Raw genomic sequence first — 12,155 nt, 5'->3', positions numbered from 1 at the left:
AATGAGGGAAAGGATGCTAAGAAGGGACAGCCGCTGTATAATAGAACAGTCTTAGAAGTGCTGCTTTATGAACTTCAAGACAGATATAGGTTTAAAGAAAAATGGAGTAATCAACTATATTCAGCATAGCTGATGGATGGAGTAAAATATGAACAAAACCTGATCATTATATTTGACAGTGAGAATGTCATTTTCAAGCTTAGTGAAATAGTTGGCATGGGGTGGGGGGCCCGTTGTTGGTGAAAGCCAGATTAGAGAAATTTAGAGAACAGTCATTGAGAGGAGACAGCAATGACTATTCTTGGAGGCATTTTCCTTCAAGAGGAGTAGAATAATGAAATGGGAACTATTGATAGGGAGGATGATAAATTTCAGGACAAGAGAGGCTTTCCTTTTTTTTTTTTTCTTTTCAAACATAGAAAACCAGGACAAGTATATATGCGATTTGAAATAATTCTGTAAATAAAGGCAAACAAGGAAATGATTATAAGACTCTTACTCTTTTAAAAGGTAAATGACATGGGATCCAGCTTAGTGAAATTATTAAGGTCCTATTTTAATGTTAAAAAGGAACAAATCAACTACAAGTAAATGTCTTTCTAGTTATGGGCTTCTCTGGTGGCTCAGATGGTAAAGAGTCTGCCTGCAGTGTGGGAGACATGGTTGGGAAGAAACCCCTGGAGAAGGAAATGGCGACCCACTCCAGTGTTCTTGCCCGGGAAATCCCATAGACAGAGGAGCCTGGCAGGCTCCGTGGAGTTGCATAGAGTCCGACTCGACTGAGCGACTTCACTTTTCTAGTTATGCTTTTTATAAGGCATCGTGGATCATTTTACCGTGATATTATGTATTTATAACTTAGTTTTATTCCTCTCTGTCTTAAAACCCACACTAAAGGGACTTAAACACTTGGTTTTAATTTTACTTTCATAGATTCTGTTTGTTTATATTTCCTTTAAACAAACAATAGTAGTCGCCTCCATAGTACATTCACTCACCTCATGTCACCAACAAAGCTATATTATTTTTTATTCTTGAAAATTCATCTCTTTATCCTACTGCTTTCCCCCCTATTTGCTGTAGTGTTTTAATATCTTTCCATTAGTGGATTCTAAGTATACAATAAGGTTAAAGAACTAGACAAGTTAATATGACTTTTAGTTTGAGTGGCTATTTTAAACCTCCTGAATCTGTCTTTTTTTTTTAATTCTACTTTATTTTTTTAATTTGTTGATTGAGCTATCCTTTTTAGACTGGGAGTATCACTTTTGCCCCATGGACATTGTATTCTGTTAGCTATCTCCATAATTATCTGTGTCTCAGTTTATCGCCTCCATTGTCTTTTTCTAATACTGAATTGATAATGGTGCTCACCTTGCTTTTGATGTTCAAGAGCTGCCATTTGGTCTCTATGATATGAGGAATCTGTCATTCTCATTGCCGGTACAGAACAGAATTGTATATCAACACTTCCTACTTTCAGTCCTAAACTTCAGAAGTCAGAAACCTCTGAGATTCTCAGTGATATTCTTGTTCCATTCACAATCACATTTCTGATTATTTTGGTACATGGACTGCCCTTTGAGATTTGCCCATGAAACTTAATCCTTCTGTAGATTTGTTGGCTTTCTGCAGTATATCACTATAGTATGCCCACTTTCGCTAAGTACTTTTATTCATTTCATTTTATTCTAGATATGTAACTTACATATGACATTGTGTAAGTTTATGTCTAAGTTTACGTTGTACAATATATTGATTTAATACATTTATATATTGCAGTATGATTACTATGATTACTAGCATGCTGCTGCTGCTGCTGCTGCTAAGCCGCTTCAGTCGTGTCCGACTCTGTGCGACCCCATAGACAGAAGCCCACCAGGCTCCTCTGTCCACAGGATTCTCTAGGCAAGAATACGGGAGTGGGTTGCCGTTTCCTTCTCCAGATTGCCAGCATAGCTTTAACTAACTCGGATATCTGTCATAAAAATTGTTTCTTTTTAGTGATTAGAACATTTAAAACTTAATCTCCTAGCAATTTTGAAAATACAGTGTTGTTGACTCTAATCACAGTATATACATTAGATCTCCAGAACTTACTCATCTTCTATTAATAGTTGCAATTTTGCATCCTTTAGAAACATCTCCAAGTATTTCAAATTGTATGCATAGTGTCTGCCGTAATGGTTCTAGAATTCCTACTTCACTTGCTTTCTCTGAATTTTTAAGACCAATCTTAGTAATGAGGAGCACTGTCTCTCAGGGCATTAATCAACTATTAACTTTTGTGTCCTGGGATAATGCTCCTAAAATGATAAATATTTCCTTACCAATATCTTGATGTTTTGTTCCCCTGACACAGCACTCTCAGAATCTAATTTCAACCATATCATCTTGGTGATACATGCTTGTTTTTATTGGCTTCTATTTGAGGAGGTAATGCCTTTTCTCCCTTAGGATACTCAGCACCTCCCAAACAGTGTTATGTTGTACCTGCATCCTAGTTTTGTTCTGATGATTGGGGTAGGGGGAAGTAGGATCAGACACTGGGCAGGGAGTGTGTTTTCACATAAGGAACTCTCTTCCTATAAGTTAAACTCTGTCTTCTGGTATTTAAATGAAAGGATTTGGGTCACTTCTACAGGCTCAGGAGGTCAGGTATACCTTTTAGATTCCTGATTTTGAATTGTTTGTAACATGTCTTCATCTAAAACCACACTTTCCCATTCTTTCCCAATGAATGCCTTCATTTTTTTTTTTTGTAGCCAGATATTTCCAGAGTGAAAATTCAAACTTCTCAGGAATTTTCTAATGACTAAGCTCTGGGCATGATGCTGATCTTTTTTTTTTTTTTATACTCTGGCTTCAAGAGACTCTACTTATATGCTGCCAGGAATGCTTCTGATATTCACACTTAGTATTTAAATTAGAAGAATGATGCTGAAGCTGAAGCTACAATTCTTTGGCCACCTAATGTGAAGAGTGGACTCATTGGAAAAGACCCTGCTTCTGGGAAAGACTGAAGGCAAAAGGTGAAGGGGGTGGCAGAGGATGAGATCGTTAGGTAACATCAGCTACTCGATGTGCATGAATTTAAGCAAACTCTGGGAGATAGTAGAAGACAGAGGAGCCTGACCTGCTGCAGTCCATGGGGTTGCAAAAAGTTGGACATGACTTAGTGACTGAACAACAATCACTCTCAGTCTCTTACAGTCTTTCTCCAGTGTATCAATTTTCCCAGTAACCATGGCACAATTCTGTTGTCCTCATGATTACTACTTTCCCTATACTTCAAGACATCTGCTACTTTAATTGAACTAGTGAATTTTCATTCAATGGTGTATCATCTTAGTTCACCACCAGTGAAAGTTTTAATAACAGCATATTTGCAACACTGCCCCATATCAAGAGCTGTCCACAGTCCATCCACCACCAGTGAGGGGAAGCGCTTTTCCAACTGGTCAATGGATAATCCAGGTCAAATGTTCCATTTTAGCTGTTTTTTTTTTTTTTTTGACCACTGCTATTTCCAACTATTACTAGTTGGGTTACCCATGAAATAGCCTCTGACAGAGAGATATTTGCATGTAGAAATATTGATGGAAAATATTTTCAACACTAACTGCTGTGGGGAATTAAGGAAGCAAGATTGGGCAGAGGAAGAACAGTTGGTTGCTGATGCAGTGATACAATAACTTCAGCTAGTCTCATGGGGAGCTGTGGAGCAGGCTAACCATACAGAATTGCCTGGATTGAAACAATGAGGCCAGGACCATTTAACCATTTATAGTCCAGTCACTGGATGTGTGTTATGTACAAGGAAGGGAGTTCTTTACAGAGCCAAGTTGCTTCAGCTATGGGCAATATTTCAAGGAAGACTCAGCTGTGAAAAGGCAATCCCCAAGACTCTCAACAGCTAGCAGAAGAATGTTTTATTCCTGAAAGCAGGAAGTTGGGAATCCTGAGAGCAAATGATAATGTTCATTTCAAAGAGCAAAACATTACCACCTGATGCACACAATTCCTTCTCTTCACAATCACTTTTTTTCAACTTTGCCTGCTTTCGTTTTATGATTCCCATAAGTGATCCTATTTTATTGGTATTGTTTATTCATTTATCTTGTCTCTTTACACTAAAGTATAATCTCCATAAGAGGAAAGACCTTTTTGATTTGTTCAAAGCGACATCCCCAGCATTTAGAAACTACTTCTTACACAGCATGCATGTGCACTCAGCTGCTCAGTCTTGTCCATCTCCTCATGACCCTGTGGATTGCAGCCTGCCAGGCTCCTCTGCCCATGGGATTTTCTAGACAAGAATACTGAAGCGGGTTGCCACTTTCTCCTCCAGAGGATCTTCCCAACCCCGAGACGGAATGCACATCTCTTGCTTCTCCTGCATTGGCAGGCAGATTCTTTACCACTGTACCAACTGGGAAATCCTCCTTCATGGCAAAATAATAACTTTTTTGTACTGGTTATGACTAATAGAAACATTTATACTGAAGAATAATAGGTTCTCTGCTAATACTATGCTAAGGGAGCACTAAGAGCTGTTAGGAAATTACTCAGATGAAGTTGGTTCTTAGTCTGCTCAGGCTGTGGTACAAAACAGACTTAAACTGCATTTACTTTTCACAGTTCTGCTTCATTGATTACACTAAACTCATTGATTTTGTGGATCACAACAAACTGTGGAAAATTCTTAAAGAGATAGGAATACCAGATCACCTTACCTGCCTCCTGAGAAACCTGTATGCAGTACAAGAAGCAACAGTTTGAACCGGACGTGGGACAATGGACTGGTTCAAAATTGGGAAAGAAGTACATCAAGGCATATTGTTACCTTGCTTATTTAATTTATATGCAGAGTACATATGCATGCAAAAATGCCAGCCTGAAGGAATCACAAACTGGAATCAAGATAGCTGGTAGAAATATCAACAAACTCAGATATGCAGTATTACCACTCTAATGGCAGAAAGTGAAGAGGAACAAAGGACCTCTTGATGACAGTAAAAGAGGAGAGTGAGAAAGCTGGCTTAAAACTCAACATTCAAAAAACTAAGAGCATGGCATCCAGTCCCATCATTTCATGGCAAATAGATGAGGAAAAAGTGGAAACAGTGACAGATTTTATTTTCTTGGGCTCAAAAATCACTGTGGATGGTGACTGAAGCCAAGAAATTAAAAGGCCTTTGCTCCTTGGAAGGAAAGCTATGACAAACTTATATAGTTTATTAAAAAGCAGAGATATCACTTTGCCAGCAAAGGTCCATATATTCAAGGCTATGGTTTTTCCAGTGGTCATGTATGGATGTGAGAGTTGGAGCATAAAGAAGGCTGAGTGTTAAGGAACTGATGCTTTCTAACTGTGGTGTTGAAAAAGACTCGAGCCAGTCCCTTGGACAGCAAGGTGATCAAACCGGTCAATCCTAAAGGAAATCAACCCTGAATATTCACTGGAAGGACTAGTTCTGAAGCTGAAACTCCAATACTTTGGCCACCTAATGTGAAAAGCCAGCTCATTGGAAAAGACTCTGAAGCTGGGAAAGATTGAGGGCAGGAGGAGAAGGGGACAACAGACAATGAGATGATTGGATGACATCACTGACTCAACAGACATGTGTTTGAGCAAACTCAGGAAGATAGTGAAGGACAGAGAGCCTGACAAGCTGAAGTTCATGGCGTCACAAAACAGCAACCACCCTTACGGCCTATTTTTAATTACCTCCTCTCTGACCCAGTGTTCAAATACAGTCATTTTGGGGGTTAAAACTTTAACACATGAATTTTGAGGAGACACAGACATTCAGTCTACAATAGTCAGATTATCACAAAGAACTTGCTGAAAGAAGATTATGGAAAAAATCTTAGTGAACAAGGCAACTTTTGTGCAGTGGTGTGATAGTTAATGTTTAAAAACTGGCTGTCAAGGTGTAGTTCTGCCATGAATGTTGGTTTATATTTTCACATGTCAGTGAGTAAAATAATAATCAAACAATGAAAATGTATGTCAGAACTGTGCTTGTTCATCAAGAATATGACTAATTTCTTTGCTAAGTTAGATAATAGGTTTTGATTACTGGAAAAAAAGTATTTCATCATTTTTGTATGTATTTGTGTATATTTTGAAATTTAATCTACTTTATTAATATTTCTTCCAACACTTTCCTAAGCCTAGATAATACCTAAAATATCAATCCAGCCCTGTCTTGGAGCATTTGTTTGATATCTTTGCTATAAATATTACCACTGTTACTTATTTCACACTACCTAACTCTCATTGAACACAGAGCTGGGAAGAGATGCATAGTAGTACAACTTATTATTATTTTCCTCATACATAGAAAATAGATGTAAATTACCTCAAGAGATAGAAAATAGTAAAATAAATGAAAAGGGAAATGATGAGTTTTGAGTATGTATTTTTAATGTAGTTTAATTATAAGTTGTATAATTCAATTTTAATCTCTTTAAAGACTGGACTGCAGAGTTGCTAAAAATTTAACACCTGACCCTTATGGGTAGATATGAACTGGCTCTAGCTCAGCACTGCTTTTATGTGAGCAAGGTGATCTGGTGGGCCTGCAAAGAGGCAGTGAGGCAAGGAATGGTAAGAAGTGCATTTCAGGAGAAGGACCATGCATAAATATAATCATGCCTAGAGAAAGAAGCATGGCACAGTTGTTGGACTTAACCTAGTTCTATGTACATGGAATGGTATTCTTTTGGAAAATTACAAGTAGGAAGTGGGTAAATCCTTAAGGAGAATGTAACATGCAAGATTGGTGTTATAGACTGAAAGTTTGTGTCCCCACCCAGATTCAAATGTTGAAACTCAACATGATGATATTTAGAGGTGGGGCCTTTGGGAGATAATTAGGCAGAGCCCTCATGAATGAGACAGGTGCCCCTATAAGAAAAAGTCAAAGAGTTCTCTAGCTCTTTTTCTGCCATTTGAGGATACAATGAGAAGTGGAAAATCCATCACCATAAAAAGGACTAGCAAAGTAACATCCTGATCTCAAACTTCCATCTTCCAGAACTAACAGAAATCAATTTCCATTGTTTATAAGCTACAGAGTTTATGGCATTTTGCTATAGAATCCCAAGCTAATTAAGAGAATTGGCTAGCTTTATACTGCAGTACCAAACTGTCCCCCCAAATTAAGGGTGTTAAAACAATAAAAGTTAATTCTCACTCTTTCTCCATGTTTTATGGTGGTTAACTGGGGGAATCGGCTCATTATAATCAAATAAGTGTCAAAGCTGATGCAGTCTCTACCATATCATGCTGGAGCTTTATTGGTACTAACTTCAGTGAACTATGATGAGGGAGAATAATGTGGAGAAATGTGCACTGGCTCTTAAATGGAGCCTGGCAGAAGTGATGCACATCACTGTCCTCATGATTAAATGGCCAAAGCCAATCATACTGGTGAATCTAATCATGGTCTTGACATTTTGAACATGTAAACTATTTATTTATGAAATGGCTATGGGCATAACTTGAATTTAACTACTCCACTGAAGTCCTGTGTTTTCAATGACTTCATAAATAGTAAAAGAATGAAATCACACCTAAATCATCTCTGGTAATTGAACTCTGCTTCAGATATATAAGAAAAGGTGAAACGGCATCCTAATCTGTACAAAGCTATTTAGAAAGACTATGGGAGCCAGGAAAATTGCACAGTCACTTTTATACAGGATTTATCCAGAGCTTGAGAAAACTGCTTTGTATTTAAACACATAGTGTTTTTTTTTACTGTGGGGCATGTTGAACCTGTAGTTGTAATTTAGACCAGGATATTTTCACTTGACAAATATGATATGAGTCAGAGAATCTTCTGCAGGAAAAAATGTTTTTGATCCTTTGCCTGGGGAAGCTATGGGTAAGGAAGGTGCATATTCTCTCTTATAATTTATTCCAGTTATTTTTTCTTCCTTGTCTGAAAGACATGCTACAAATTATTTGCTGAATATTTTCCTTCTTTTTTTTCTTCCAGAGCCACTTACCATGCCGTTCTACCCTTCTCTTGCCCTGAGAGACTTACTTATACAGTCTGGGCAAACAGGTTCCTTTGTCTCTGGCTTCTGGTTGGGTTTAGCCATTAACAGATAGCAAGAGATCAGAGGACAGAAGATGGGTAGGTGTGGAGTGTGAATTTTCTAGCTCACTCTCTTCCAGTTTTCTACAGATTGGTTGCCTTTCTCCATCAAAGGGCACAATTCCTGTGGAGATCATGTAACTTCCCTTTCCATCTGCCTTTGAAATGATGAGGTTTCCTGGTACCTTGGCTGATAAAGAATCCTGATAGCTTAGCTGGTAAAGAATCCACATGCAATGCAGGAGACCCCAGTTTGTTTCCTGGGTCGGGAAGATCTGCTGGAGAAGGGATATAGGCTACCCACTCCAGTATTCTTGGGCTTCAGTGATGGCTTAGCTGGTAAAGAATCCACATGCAACGTGGGAGACTTGGGTTTGATCCCTAGGTTGAGAAGATCCCCTGGAGAAGGGAAAGGCTACCCACTCCAGTATTCTGGCCTGGAGAATTCCGTGAACTGTATAGTCCATGGGTTGCAAAGACTTGGACATGACTGAGCAACTTTCATTTTCACTTTGAAACGAAAGCTCCTTGCTTTTATTAATCTGAAATAAGTGCCCATATTTTTAAATTTTAGACTCTCCACAATGACATATTTTTCTAGCCAGGCCATGACTGATACATCTTCTTAAGCATATAAATGCAAATATATCTCTGCCTAGGGGTTTCCCTGGTGGCTCAGTAGTAAAGAATTCACCTGCTAATGCAGGAGATATGGGTTCAGTCCCTGGGTTGGGAAGATTCCCTGGAGAAGTAAATGGCAGTCTACTCTAGTATTCTTGCCTGGGAAATCCCATGGACGGAGAGGCCTGGTGGGCTACAGTCTGTGGGGTCACAAAGAGTCAGACACAACTTAGAGACTAATCAACAACAATGATATCTCTGCCTAACTATATCCCCTTCACACAGCCTCGAATGCACTCCCATACAACGGCGTAACCACATGATAAATCAACATGTAACTGAACTTACAAAATGCACATCACAGTTTAAGCTATGTCTTTGCTTCTTTCCTTTTAATAGCAAATGAATTAATGAATGTGAAAATGTTTTATAAATTTTCAAATGTGATAAGTATTATTTTCTGCGGATGATAGATGTAACTATGGGTTCCATTGCCTATAATACAAGCATAATTCCTGCATGAATCAAACCATTAATTCTCGATGGTGCTTAATTATTATTGAACATATTTTTCTTCACAGGAGCTGTCATTTAAATGTGCTTGCCAACTAGCTTGTTTATCAAAACATCCAGGCCCTTTAAAATTCTCATTTATGTTGCCTTGTGTTTACCACTCCCATAAATTTGTATTATCAGCATATTTAACTATCCAGGCTGTTTTGGGGATTGAAAAGATGGGAGTTGATTCATCATGTGCAGCATCTCATACATCTGTCATTTCTATTCTACTGCCATTTGGTTAGTTCAGCCTCTTATTACTTCGTGTTTGGATAATTGCAATAAATTTCATACTGTTCTTTCTTCTGCACTTGCTCCCTCTATTCCAAATATAAACTCATATCCATCCGGCAAAATGCCACCAGATTATGTTTTTTTTCCCCTCTACCTTCCAAGAACATATGTCCCCCATATTTTCATTTGGTTTTTCCCCCAGTTATCATTTTATCCCTTTTATTAGAACACGTATTATCAATTTTCTCACTAACTGTGTGCATTTACTTCTCAAAATCTAAGTGAATCTCACATTATTGGAAATGTTTTAGCTGGAAAACCTATAAAGCAAAGCTCCCAGAATATTTATAGTTTGTAAGCAGTTTTTAAGCACATCTTTTAAGTTCCAGTCATGTAGTTATCTCACAGTAATCTTAATTTACATAAACATCTTGAGATAAGTGCACATCTCAGATACTTCTTTATCCGCTTCAATAAGAAGACAGGTTCTGTTGATTTTTGTAATAACTATTTATTAAGAACATACTTTATCCCAGGCCAGTTTTTTCCATCATTTTTTACATGCTCTGTAAAAATATGTTGACTCATTTTCTGATGAAGTGAACTGATTGGTAATTTGAGACTAGAAAACTTTTTCAAATGTGCATTTTTTTTTTTTTTCACATCAAGCTGCTGTGTTTCTGTAAACACTATTTCTGTTAAGTGGACACCTGGATATTGTGTATCTGGTTAGCCAGTTATTTGAGTGAATAATCTGTCATCATACTGAAGCAAATTATGAGTGAGTCATGTTGATAACCATTTCACTTTGGGGAAACAAAAAGAAGAAGACAAAATTGTGTAAGTTTTTTGTCATCATGTTTGTTCTACATAGATGCATATAAAGCACGATCCTATCAACAGAAATGAATTAAAATTAAAAGATGGCCTCGATAAAGATTCTTTAATTTGCACCTAAGCACTAAAGAGATACTTCATTATTTTTAAAAAAATTCTGACAGCCATAAAATCAATAGAAACGAATCATTTAACTTTTGAAGATCTTCTGTGTGGTTAGAACTAAACTCTGTGTTTTGAATATGCTATAAATATACCAAAAAACATAGCTTTGCAAATAAGGAGACCGTTAAATGTATTTAAACAAAGTTGTAAATACTATTTAAATTCATGATGAGTTGAAATTTTACATGGGTTTATGTGGCATCACAAGCCACATCGTTTAACTTCTTAGATATCTGCAAATAAACCATATCCTATGAAGAGATTCCTAGAGTAAGTTTGAGGTTGCTTAGAAAAATACATACAATGTATGTACAGTGAAATGAGACCAGTGATATATGCAAATCAGAAATATGATGCCAACACAGTGAAGCCAGAGTTAATGTGAACACAAAATATGAAATACTAAACACTTTTTTCTTCAATTTTATCTGAGTTTCCTACATTGGTAATATAGGTGATGAATAGTATTTACTATAGAGTAAAAATGAAACTAGTTGATCAGGAGAAGGCTGATTATTCTTCCTGTGTATACTAATGCTTCAACGGACATGAAATTGAGCAAACTCTGGGAGATAGTGAAGGACAGAGGAGCCTGACGTGCTATAGTCCACGGGGTCACAAATAGTCACAACTTAGCTACCGAACAACAAAATATTTACCAGTTCTTACCAATTTTAGATCTAAGGTGTTCAAACACTGCTTCCTCAAAGTAGGAAACATAAAAGAAATTTAAGGCAGCACAATGTCATCCTTATTCATAGATTTTGAATAATGATCTTTACTACCTATATGACTGGGAAGTTATTTGCTATGTATCCAATATTAATCTAATATGGGCAAAAATCATACTTATATCTTGTGCAGTTAAAATAAAACATAACTAATAAGTAGCCTGACAATAATCCTGACAATAATTATATATATGTTGTATATAATTATTGGTTGCTGAGGCAGAAAATAAGGATTACTGGTGTTCTATATCCATGACCCAGCTTGATTTTGATTCATTCCTGGCTCTTATGTGTAAAAGAGGGAAGATTTTTTTTTTTTTTTAATCTACTGCTTAACACCTTTATCTGAGCCACTGATTCTCAATCATGTGTGGTTTTGACACCCATGGAACATTTAGCAGTGACTGGTGATATTGATGTTTGCACAGGAGAGCTTTTCAAAACGTTGAATTATCTGCCCCAAATGTAAATAGTGCCAAGATTGAGAAAGCCTGCAGTAAGCTTCTTTTGTCTGGTTACTCAACTCTCTGCTTTTCCCCTTGATTTTATAGATACTGAATATCCTGATTTTTTACTACCTCACTAACATTTGCCATTTGCTCCTCCAGGGGATCTTCCTGACCCAGGGCTTGAACCTATGTCTCCTGCATTCCAGGCAGATTCTTTACCCACTGAGCCATCGGGGAAGCCCAACTCATATTTATACTCTTCTTTTGATTTGTATATATCCTCCTAGTTTTAACCCATTGCCTTTGTCTGAATGTTAGTGTATTTGTGAAACACTAAATGCCATTTCCTTGGAAATTATAAATGATATTTACGAAATTTCCATTTGCTTCACTCTGAGGTAGAGCTCTATATTTAAAAAATATATAATTCATGTAAGATTTAATAG

At 37.2% G+C, this 12,155-nt stretch overlaps 1 long non-coding RNA gene across 3 annotated transcripts in view; it reads left to right on the top strand.

Moving 5' to 3' along the window:
* LOC145518618 (uncharacterized) overlaps window positions 1-12,155 on the top strand; it is a 356,357-nt gene that overhangs the window by 74,109 nt on the left and 270,093 nt on the right. The gene's annotated exons all lie outside the window — the stretch shown is intronic.

This window comes from Giraffa tippelskirchi, chromosome 8 (assembly GCF_054371585.1).
Source record: "Giraffa tippelskirchi isolate mGirTip1 chromosome 8, T2T-mGirTip1v1.2.pri, whole genome shotgun sequence".
In the NCBI taxonomy this organism is placed as follows: Eukaryota; Metazoa; Chordata; class Mammalia; order Artiodactyla; family Giraffidae; genus Giraffa; species Giraffa tippelskirchi.
Note: the sequence above shows the minus strand (reverse complement) of the source record. Positions and strands in the feature narration are given on the sequence as shown.